Source organism: Mustela lutreola, chromosome 1, assembly GCF_030435805.1.
Source record: "Mustela lutreola isolate mMusLut2 chromosome 1, mMusLut2.pri, whole genome shotgun sequence".
Lineage (NCBI taxonomy): Eukaryota > Metazoa > Chordata > Mammalia > Carnivora > Mustelidae > Mustela > Mustela lutreola.
Window position 1 is genome coordinate 246,504,253 of NC_081290.1, and position 13,317 is coordinate 246,517,569.

The following is a 13,317-nucleotide window of genomic DNA, read 5'->3' on the forward strand; positions in this document are numbered from 1 at the left end:
ACAAGAAATATCTTTTCAAAGAGAGAGAGGGAACAGGCCCCGAAGCCAAACCCCTATTCCCTGGTTTCACTCCACAGCCTAGCAAATTAACATTAGATCCTCCTCCACTCATGTAGAAAGCCAAGTGTCTTTGAATACAGTACTGAATTTTCCCAGGGAATCCCAATTATAGAAACACCTGTGCTAAGTAACGCTATTCTAATCCACTATGAAAACCTTAAATATATAATAGCTCTCAAATCATCTTATTTCTTAGTTGCATTGGTGTGGGCCAACCTCATGGAAGAATATTAGACTCATACGATGCCCCCAGAGCCTTATCTTACAGGGGCCTTGGTTTTACCATACATAATCCTGGCAGTTCATCTTCTCTTAAGTGAAAGGGATATACACATGAAGCTTAATGTAACTGCCAGAAACTAAGCGTGGGTAGAAACCTCATTTAAAGAAAAACCAAATCAAAGACCAGTGACTATGAAACTGGAACACATGGCATGTAGGCAGCCAGGAACCAATTCCATGATCTTTAAATCAAAATCCTAGCAACATGGAAGTTGTCACTATTTGGCATATATTTTTCTTTACTATAAATAGAATGTCAATGGCAAAAAATAGAATGAAATAAAACCACCATAAGAAGAAATGTGGTAGAAACCAGAAAATGTAAACCTCTACCAACTCCCCTTCAAACATACATATCAGAACTAATATTTTGAAATGCCAGACCTAATGTTTTTAAAATACTATCTGAAAGAAAATTATTTATTAAACTACTGATTGTTTTATAGCTTAAGGCTGCCAAACTGCCACTAGATGAAGAGTGAAGATCTAGATGAAAAGTGAAATTTTTATCCAAATGTTTGTCTTAAAATGAAACACTGAATTATTTTTCTAACTAAAAGTGATCTAAATAATTATATAGGTAAACATGAATATCACAAAAACCACAGAAAGGAAAAATATGATAGAGTTACAGGATGATTCAACCACAGAAATAACCTTTATTCACTAAAATTCGAAGTATTTGTCCCAATAGCATCCTTCTGAGATATCATGTTCTTTCCATTATTAAGTACTCTTGTTAAAGCATGTGCATTCCTTCATATGTGCTTCTCTTCCCAACACATACCCCTTCCCAAATCTGAGGTTTACAAACACTAAGATGACTACCATTTCAGTCAGTATACACTTTAGCCACACTAGAGACATTTGATAAATCTTACAGTTCCATTCCATTGCCTAATAAAAGACAAGCAAGGGACACAAAAATAATGGTGTAAAACTGCTCACTGATAAATAACAAACAATAAAATAATAATTTACTAATATTACTACTCTTTAAATGTTTGATAATTTACTTCAACAATTATAGGCTTTCTGTATTATTATGTTAGCACTGGTTTTTTAAAAAAAAATTAACTTAACTGAATTCTCTTAATTTTAAAGTTTGTTACTTAAAAATCTTTCCCAAAATCCTAGATTGCTATTTTTAAATTTTCAAAATAGAAGATTTCTTTTGTGTGTGTGTTTTTAAATATCACAATTATGTTGAAGACTTTTGCTTGTATTCCACATTTTTATTCACATTTAAATATTTATTGAGTGCCTAATATGTGCAAAGCAAATAATTAAAAGTGTGTTACTTAAGTATCTATCTTTTGCACTTTTATGACTTAATAAATACTAATTAAAATTTCACATCTACAGAAAATTATTTAATATGCTGAAAATTAATTTTTACCAACTATGCCAGCAGAAGTATTCTGTTCAGTATAAGTATATTTGATAATTGCATATGATGTTAATTCATTTTATTTGGTATGTACTGTTTAAAATTACCTTATATATTTTTACTAACCACTTACAGACATTTCTAAAAGTTCTTCTGACTTATCAAAATGTATATCTAAAAAAAAGCTTTATTTAAAAACAATCTATAGTTACAATTCAATTCCAAATAACATATTTTATGTATTCTACTTTCAAATCAGTTCTAAAAGAAACTTCAAACTATATCTTCAAATCAGTCTTTAAGTGCAATGAAGAATTATTCCATAACTTGTTAGTTTTAGGTCTCTAATATGTATCACAATCATACATGTAAGATAAAGATATTATCTACCTAAAGGCAAACAAACAAATGAAAGCAAAAAAAAAAAAAAAAAAATCAGCATTCCAAGTATCTGGATGTTTGCAATTATTTAAATAGCTCATTCAATTTTATTGAATTTTTAAGTTCTCAACAGGATGTTTTGCATGAGGTTTGAATAATAAGAATATTTTATCTTTTTAATGGGGGAGGAGGAGAGACAGAAACATTGAGAATCTGCAACAATGATCATCCTCATGTTAATTCATGTCTGTTTAAGACAACAATAAGTGAAAAGCTTCACTTATTCACACTTAAAGTTCTTGAATACTAGGTTTTTGGAGAAAATATTTAAAATCAAGAGCTCAGTACAGAAACCTCTTGTAATCGTATAGACTATGTTATCAACCTACTTTCCAAGTTGATGAAGTTTAGCACTAAACTGAATATTAAGCAAATAAGTGTTAACTATGTTCACTAGAATTAGCATATTTCAGATTATAGTTTATAAATTTTTAAGAGCATCAGCATCATGATATGGTTGCCATAGAAACTGCAACAATATGTCATTTCAATTAATTTTATATGCAGTGATAAGGCCTAGTTCTACATCACTTCAATACAAGTTTGAAAAGCAAAGACTGAAAAGCGATATAAATAGTGAATAGTGAGTTTCTAATTTATACCAGTTTAGAAACTAATAAAGTACAAGCCTTTTAAAAAGAAAAATGCACAATGCATTCAAATTGCATGAAAGGACAGCAATTTAATAAAGATCATAAAATGCTTTAAAATAAATACATTCTGGTGCTCGCTTTGGCAGCACATATACTAAAATAAATACATTCTGAAAAAAGTTTTTACTAACAATCAACTACTTTACTTCTCTTAGTATTCTATACTTTTGTTACTCAGGTTCATATATAGGTAACAAAAATTATTGGTTATTACATATTACTTAATTATTAAATTATGGATGTTCTCTCTGTTCTCTAGAGATAGGTGCATTTGCTTTTACATTATGAATTCAAAACAACTGGTATAGAATTATAATATATTTTAGGGAATTATTGCAATAGATCCTTTTCACTTAGAAGGAAGACACAATGTATTATTGCAAAAGCCATCTTAGTATGTCACTACCAGAAATATTCCATTGACATTAATGGCTCAATTATTGGAACAGAAAACGCTTATGAAAATAAAGCATGTATTTCCTAAAGAATAAATATAGCAAATGATTTGGAGCTCTTAATTAATCTGTTCTTTGGATAACAAATACTTTTTCCTTATATTTTCTCTCATTGCACATTTTTATATGGACTATGCCCAAGAAAACTCTGAAAATGATTTAAAAAGGCAAATTATATGTAAGCCTATATTTATCAGGCATCTCTTTCAGATATAATATAGCTTTTGTTGCCAATAATTTCAATTAATTACTATAAAGCAATGCCCCCAAAATATCTATAAAAATACTATAATACTAACAGTAATTTTTGGAAAAATAAATGAAGACAGTATGTATGTACTTTTTAATGGCAAAGAAACAATCTAAAGAAGAAAAGATAAACATACACAACTTATTCTTCTTGATAAGATTAAGAGGATTCCAAAGAAGCATTTAAATCCCCAGTTTTCCTGACAATTAACAATGAAAAACAGATGTTTACAAAGCTGTTTCATATGCTGTCTTAAAAGACGATAAAAGATCGTTTGTGGAGAGTAAGAAGGAAGAGCCAGATAACTGCTTGCCGAGTGTATATTTAAAAAGCATTTTCATTGGCTCAGTTATTGTTAATAGTGAAAGAAAACACTTTGTGATGCACATACTGTATGACTGTGACTATAGAAAACTGCCATCATAAAGTCCTCAAAAACTCTTAAGATGTAATTTACAAAGAAAATAATAACACAGAATTATTTCACTTCTCTGAATGCTACATATTTGCATACCAGGACTGTGTACAATATACTCATAATGCACATTCATAATAACAAGGACTTCTTAACACTATAACTACAGTGTAAGATCTGTGCATTAGACAATCTATCCTACCAAGTTTTACTTACTGGTGTGAAAGTGTTAGTCTGAGTAAGCCAGGTGTCTTCTGTCTACGCAACTGAAAACCAACCCATTAACTACTACATCACCATGATGAGAAAATACAATGATAAACTTGAAAATTGTGTGACCCTGCAAGACAACAGCAATTACTATCTATTAGTATCTATCTAACACTATATTGGAAAATGTCAAATAAGTATTTTAAAAGTCACCTGTCATATAAAATCTTTAAAAAAAAAAAAAGTCACCTGTCATAATCACAGACCTATATTACAAAAAAAATTTAAAATACAACTAATGTTTAATTGTTTTTTATATTATTTCTTGAACCAAGCACCATGCTAGGCACCTTAAAAATGTTTATGTATTTGGGCATTTTTATTTTTTGAAAATAAATCTTAATAATGAATTTTCTTCATGAAGCCTGCCTACATCACAGTAACTGTGTATTTGGTATCCACTACAGGTAATAGAAAAATTTTAATTACGGTTATTGTCCATATTTTTTCTTGGTTTTATGCAGCAGAGAATAAATATATCCTAATAAATAAAAATATGGTATTTCTATTGCCCATATGGGTTATTTACTAAATTTACTCCTGACATTATCTCTATTAGTCAAGATGGAAAAGATAATTTTGAAACAAAGAGAGGGGACAAGTACAATATTGTCATATGTACAAAATATAACAGTACCTGGATTGGCAAAAACTCAGTAAAAATATCTAATTATGAAAAACTCCTGAATATATTAAAACAATTACATTTTTAAACTAAAATTTTGTTTAATATGAAAAATGACAAGATAATTACTTGTCCTTAAAATTGTATTAAATATTCAATAACCCATAAGCATTTATTTATATGAATGTTACTACTGAAATTGAATATATTTTACTGTGAAGCTTCAATTATCTCCCAGATCACAATAAAGGAAAGGTTAATTATTTACATGAACATTACAAATATATTAGGAGCATGACATCTAAACACAAGGAACAAAAAAACTACCTTGCACCAGCAACACTTTAGTCTTGATATTATGTTAGTTTAAAAGACTGCTAAAATCACCAACAGACTTCTAATTTAATATACTAAAGTACAGTAGTATATAATAAAGTATAAAATGTGAACTTTCTCATTCTGCTTTCATCTGTGTGTTTATATTTGAAAAAGCATGCAGCCTCAATTTTTTATGAACAATATGTCATACAAGAAACTTAACTAAGATGTGTTTTACAATTAGCAAACTTGGTTTTAGTCTGTTTATAATTAGTATTTCACAAAGTGATGCATACAACAGCTAATATTCTGCTGCTCTGTAATTTAGAGTGCTCGTGTACTACTTACAATTATTTTGTGCTATCCTTAAGTAAACTAAAAATCCTAAAATGAGATAACTAAGAACAATTTATCCAAGACAAATTGAAACATACAAGGCATGGGTGCTAAGAAGAGTAAGAAAGAGTACTGGTATCCGGTTTCAATAAGCATATTGTTCACAATCATCGCAAGTCATTCCAAGAGACGCATTTTAAGATGCATCAGATACATTGAAATGAATTGTCATTCAACTGTCAGAAAAGGCAAATACAACCTAGAAATAGTGAAAGTGTTATCTCAGATTTCCAAAGAATATAGTGTTGTACATAAAGATGATGTAGAGTATCAGACTGTTTTAATATTACGGTTTTGTTCTCATTGACTATATGTACTTAGACATTATCCTAAACAAGACACCAGCACAGTTGAATAAACCAGCTTCTAAAATAATTTGGACATTTAACTGCAGAATTTTTTTCTGACTGCTAAGTTCATAGTGCCCTTTGACAAATCTGTTAATAATTGCATATCCTGTCATTTCTACTTCCTAAGTACTACTTCTGCATTCACTAGTCATTATCTTCTTGTCTTGTTTTCTTGTTTTAGCAAGTGAATGTTTAATTCTTATATATCATCTCTCCCATATTCCCAAATAATTATGTAAAACTCTTGGCTAAGTCAATGCTTACATTATCACACAAAGTAAATTTCATTCATGGAGGAGCCAAGTAGTATACTATAAATACAAGTCATTTCTTTTATAGTTTCTTTGTTTTTCCTTATTGAAAGTCTCACTAGTAATCATCTATTAACTTTTTATGGGCTTTTCATCATCACTTTTTTCACATGCTTTTGCCCATCAGTATTATTTTTAAAATTTACAAATAAATAATCTTTCTTTCAGCTCAAATTCAAACTGGCTGCCCTCCATGTCATTGAATAATGGTCATCCAGGTATTTGCCCTTATGATTTCTTGTGTTGGGGCCCACATCTTTTTTTCTTGGTTTACTTACCTCACTTTATTGGAGCACATTCTCTAGTAACTTCTTTAACAAAAACAAAGCATAAGAAATAAGTTTGATTTTATTATCTATCTGAAAAGTTATCTAGCTCTCCTGACATTCAGTTGATAATTTGATTTAGTATAGAAGTCTAGGTTGAATTATCACCACTGCTATTCAACATAGTACTAGAAGTCCTCCCCTCAGCAATCAGACAACAAAAGGAAATTAAAGGCATCCAAATCGGCAAGAAAGAAGTCAAATTATCACTCTTCGCAGATGATATGATACTATATGTGGAAAACCCAAAAGACTCCACTCTAAAACTGCTAGAACTTGTAAAGAAATTCAGTAAAGTGTCAGGATATAAAACCAATGCACAGAAATCAGTTGCATTTCTCTACACCAACAACAAGATAGAAGAAAGAGAAATTAAGGAGTCAATCCCATTTACAATTGCACCCCAAACCATAAGATACCTAGGAATAAACCTAACCAAAGAGGCAAAGAATCTATACCCAGAAAACTATAAAATACTCATGAAAGAAATTGAGGAAGACACAAAGAATTGGAAAAATGTTCCATGCTCCTGGATTGGAAGAATAAATATTGTGAAAATGTCTATGCTACCTAAAGCAATCTACACATTTAATGCAATTCCTATCAAAGTACCATCCATCTTTTTCAAAGAAATGGAACAAATAATTCTAAAATTTATATGGAACCAGAAAAGACCTCGAATAGCCAAAGGGATATTGAAAAAGAAAGCCAAAGTTGGTGGCATCACAATTCTGGACTTCAAGCTCTATCACAAAGCTGTTATCATCAAGACAGCATGGTACTGGCACAAAAACAGACATATAGATCAATGGAACAGAATAGAGAGCCCAGAAATAGACCCTCAACTCTATGGTCAACTCATCTTCGACAAAGCAGGAAAGAATGTCCAATGGAAAAAAGACAGCCTCTTCAATAAATGGTGTTGGGAAAATTGGACAGCCACATGCAGAAAAATGAAATTGGACCATTTCCTTACACCACACACAAAAATAGACTCAAAATGGATGAAGGACCTCAATGTGAGAAAGGAATCCATCAAAATCCTTGAGGAGAACACAGGCAGCAACCTCTTCGACCTCAGCCACAGCAACATCTTCCTAGGAACAACGCCAAAGGCAAGGGAAGCAAGGGCAAAAATGAACTATTGGGATTTCATCAAGATCAAAAGCTTTTGCACAGCAAAGGAAACAGTTAACAAAATCAAAAGACAACTGACAGAATGGGAGAAGATATTTGCAAACGACATATGAGATAAAGGACTAGTGTCCAAAATCTATAAAGAACATAGCAAACTCAACACCCAAAGAACAAATAATCCAATCAAGAAATGGGCAGAGGACATGAACATTTCTGCAAAGAAGACATCCAGATGGCCAACAGACACATGAAAAAGTGCTCCATATCACTCGGCATCAGGGAAATACAAATCAAAACCACAATGAGATATCACCTCACACCAGTCAGAATGGCTAAAATCAACAAGTCAGGAAATGACAGATGCTGGCGAAGATGTGGAGAAAGGGGAACCCTCCTACACTGTTGGTGGGAATGCAAGCTGGTGCAACTGCTCTGGAAAACAGCATGGAGGTTCCTCAAAATGTTGAAAATAGAACTGCCCTATGACCCAGCAATTGCACTACTGGGTATTTACCCTAAAGATACAAACGTAGTGATCCGAAGGGGCACGTGCACCCGAATGTTTATAGCAGCAATGTCCACAATAGCCAAACTATGGAAAGAACCTAGATGTCCATCAACAGATGAATGGATCAAGAAGATGTGGTATATATACACATTTCTTTCATCAAAAGAAATGAAATCTTGCCATTTGCGACAACATGGATGGAACTAGAGCGTATCATGCTTAGCGAAATAAGTCAAGCGGAGAAAGACAACTCTCATATGATCTCCCTGATATGAGGAAGTGGTGATGCAACATGGGGGCTTAAGTGGGTAGGAGAAGAATCAATGAAACAAGATGGGATTGGGAGGGAGACAAACCATAAGTGACTCTTAATCTCACAAAACAAACTGAGGGTTGCTGGGGGGAGGGGGGTTGGTAGAAGGGGGGTGGGGTTATGGACATTGGGGAGGGTATGTGCTTTGGTGAGTGCTGTGAAGTGTGTAAACCTGGCAATTCACAGACCTGTACCCCTGGGGATAAAAATATATGTTTATTAAAAAAAAAAAAGAAGTCTAGGTTGAAATCATTTTCTCAAAAATTCGTGAGCACTGCTCCATCATACACTAAACTTCAGTGTTGACATTGAGATATCTGCTTCCTAATTTGACATGACCTACTTTTCTTTTGCTCTCTGGAAGCCTTTGGAACATCTATACCTATTGTTATAAAATTTGACAATGCCCTTTGGTGTGGATTTTTTTCTTTCATTGTCCTGGGCATGTGGATGCTCTTTCAGTCTGAGAATTCATGTCTTTCATTTCTGGATTCTTTCTTGTATTTTTTTCTTTTTCTACCCCATTCCATTTTCTATTCTCCTTTCCTCAAATGTTTACTGTTAGAAAGTTGGAACTTCTAAAAGGATTCTCTAAAATGCTTACTTCTTCTTTACTTTCAATCCTTTAATTTTATGATTTTCTGGGTGCTTTGAGAAAGTTCTCTTCCCCTAATAAAAGATAGATGTCCCTGAATAAAAGATCTTTTGTCACTGCACCTCACAGCTTTCTATTTTTAAATGTGATTGTGATGTCTAGAGTGGCAAGAACTGTCTTAAAATCATGAGATTGTACATACCAAAATGAAAAGATATCTGAAAAATTAAAAAACAACTAGAATTGTTTCTGGCATATATCAAGTACTCCACAAATATTTGTAAAATGAATAAATGTTCAATGAATAGTGAGATTGGTAGGGCAACAGTAATGAAAGAGTCTAAAACTTTAGTAACATCAACTACACTGCTCTGACAGCCCTAAACTTTCAAACTCTAGACTTCCTATTACATGAAATAAGTAACTGTTTTCTTTGCTTAGTATACGGCAAGACCAAAACATTCCTACTATGGACCTACAATAAGTATTCAGCTAGTGGTAGATTAGCCTTATTCTAAATATCATATTCTTATTTAGATATACAATTAGTCTTATTATGTCTAATAATTAATTTTTTTATAATACTTGCAGCTTTCTTCTCTGAGTTCTCCATACCCCTCTAAGGTTGCAAAGCCTCAAACTGGGTACTATCTCTAGAAAAAGATTAATCTGTGCTTTCACAAAATGTCATAATAGGAAGATCTGGTCACTGATTTTTTTCATATAATATTCTTATTTATGCTTAATCACACCTGTTTGTTTTGTTTAACAACTAAATCACTTACTTTGCTTACTATATTCTAATCTCTGTATTATTTTCCTTTGATCTGGATTATTTTCCTTTGCAAATTTGTTTCATTATTTAAAAAAAAACAACAGCCATCAACAGATGAGTGGTTAAAGAAGATGCGAGCTATATAGAGAGTGGAATACTATGCAGCCATCAAAAATGAAATCTTGCCATTTGCAACGACATGGATGGAACTAGAGGGTATTACGCTAAGTGAAATAAGTCAATCAGAGAAAGACAATTATCATATGATCTCACTACAATGAGGAATTTTAAGGGCGGGGGTCATGGGGGAAGGTAGGGAAAAATGAAACAAGATGGGACAGGGGAGGGAGACTCTTAATCTCAGGGTTGCTGAGGGTTGCTGGAGGGGAAGAGGTGGGAAGGATGGGGTGGCTGGGTGACAGACAATGGGGTGGGAATGTGCTATGGTGAGTACTGTGAATTGTATAGGGATGATTCACAGATCTTTACCCCTGAAACAAACAATACATTATATGTTAATTTAAAATAGTAATAATAAACTAAATAAATAAACAGGCATTATGCTATTCATTATAACTAGTGGAATAATATTGAGATTCTTAGGAAAAAGTTAATAAAACCCAACTTCCCATTACCAGGTATTTGCCTGAGATAAGCAAAGTTAATAGTTTCCATGAATTTTTATATCCTTTTTCACATTTATTCAAACATATATGTATATGGAATTTCTAGACAAATATTCTATGATATTTGTTAGAAACATGAGCTAATGCTATTTATAACACTTTCCAAATTGCTTTCACAACACTGCATTGACATTCCATCAAAATAGATCAAATGCATTCTGTTAATAGCTGTATACATTAACAGATAGGTATACTACAATTACTTATAAACCTACCCCTATTAATGGGCATACAAATTATCTGCAATTTTTATTACCATAATAATGCTTCAGTAAATATCCTTTATTGTTGCATTTGTTGCTCTAAGTTTGATTTCCAAAAGGTAATTGTTAGGTTAAAAGAAAGTGTATATTTTAATTTAATAGAAACTATCTGTTAACTTTGAAAAAAAAGTTGTAGCAATTTACTCTCCCATCAGCAACATATTAGATTTCCCCTCACCCTTTTCAGTATTAGATATTATCACTGTTTTCTATTTCTGTCAATCTGATGACAAATAGATTATTACTGATGTTTAATTTCATTTTCCTGATTAACTTTTCATTAGTTTATTGGCTATTTAAACTTTCCTTTCTGTAAACTGACTATTTGTAACCTGTGGCACACATAATCAACTGCCAACTCATCAGCCACCCCCATCTTGCATTTAAAAAAATAGTTTTTAATGTTTGGAACCCATGTCATTTATATGCCTATCTTCAGCCCTAATTGATGAATACTCATTAGTCTAAGACAATTCACTAACTTCTTCATTCATTTATTCACTCAGTAAATATTTACTAAGCATCTACTGCATGCCTCAGTAAGCAAAGTCCCTCCCTGCCTTCATAGACATTATATTCTAGAATAGAAAGATACACAGACTAATAAATATGTAACAAGTTGGGAGATGGGAGGATCTACATAAAGAAAAAAAGCAGAGTAAGGGGAACAGGGCAGGGATAAGAATGAGGGTCGTTAATATTTTACAGAGTGTAGTCAAGAAAGCCCTTTCTGATGACAAATAACATTATAGCACTTCACAATCAGTACAGGTATGTTAGAACAGAATATTCTGAATTTCTCCCTGCTGTCCTATAACAATGCTGTCATCCATTTCATTCATCCATAAGCTATAATCACCCAACACATTGTCGCTATTATTAAGTCATGACCTATGAGATCAACTAATTTAAAAAATTAATTTATTTAATTTATAAAACCTATAATTTATAATTAATTTATTTAATTTCTAATACCTATAAAATGTTTTATATTACTTTTATTCATTCCTTCTCTAACAGACTTTCTTTGTGAAAGTCCAAGTTTCTAACCATTTTCCAACCATTTTCCTTCTCTCTGAAGATCTTTTAACATATTTTTTTAAAAGATTTTATTTATTTGACAGACAGAGATCACAAGTAGGCAGAGAAACAGGCAGAGAGAGAGGGGGGGGGGGAAACAAGCTCTCCACTGAGCAGAGAGCCCGATGTGGGGCTCAATCCCAGGACCCTGGGATCATCACCTGAGCCAACAGCAGAGGCTTTAACCCACTGAGCCACCCAGGTGCCCCTCTTTTAACATATCCTGCAAAGTAGGTCTACTGGCAAGAATTCCCTCAATTTTTGTTTATATGAAAAAGTCTTTGTTTCTTTTTCACTTTTGAAGAATAACTGCTAGAGACAGAATTCTATATTGATGAAAGGTTTTCTCTCAACACTTTAAATATTTCACTCCACTGTCTTCCTTTTGTGTGTGTGTGTGTGTGTGTGTGGTTTGTTTGTGTGGTATTGAAAAGAAGCCTAACATACTCTTATTCTTATTTCTCTATAGGTAGCATGGTTTTTACCTCTGGATTTTTTAAGATTTCTTCTTTGTCTTTGATTTTCTGTAGTTAATTCCTTCATTAACATAGTTTTAAAAAATCCTTAACAAATATTAGCAAATCAAATCCAACAATATAGAAAAAGGATAACCAATAATAACAAAGTAGTTAGTAAAAATGTAGGATAACCAATAATAACAAAGTAGTCAGTTTGTAATTTAAAGAGTAAATTAACAGACTAAAAGAAAAAATAGATGCAAAAAAGCATTGAACAAAAATGCAAACAAATTTCATGATTTAAAAAATTCTTAAAAATTAGAAATAGAAGGAAACCTCCTCAACTTTATAAATAGCATCTCTGGGGGTGGCGGGTGGGTGGGAGAGAGCTACAACCAACATCATACTTAATAGTGAAACATGAATGAAGCTTGGGAACAAGGCTCAGATTCACCACTTTTGTTCAACATTGCACTGAAGGTCCTAGCTTTGCAATATGGCAAAAATTTTAAAAACAAAAAGCATAAAGATTAGAAAATAAATGTAAAACTCTCTTTGGAGATGGAGATATATTTTTACAAGCTTAAGAAATCTACCAATCATGAGAATTAATATGAAAATTTAACAAGGTCACAGGAACAAGGTTGATATTTTAAAATTAGTGCATGCATATATGTCAGGAGCAAACAAGTGGAAAATGAGGTTAATAAAAACTATGCTTGTTAAATTTCTTCTAGTTATAGTTTCCTAATTTCTGATCCTTTTGCTATGCTTTCTTTTATCTCTTTGAACATCATAAACATACCCACTTTAAAACCTTTATTAGACTCTTACAGACTCAGTTTATATGTAACACATTTCTATTTCAATTATCAATTTTTGTTGATTTCAGAGGTCTGCCTTAACTTGTTTTTTCATATGTTTTAGATTTTAGCTTGTAATTTTATTTTATGTAGAAAT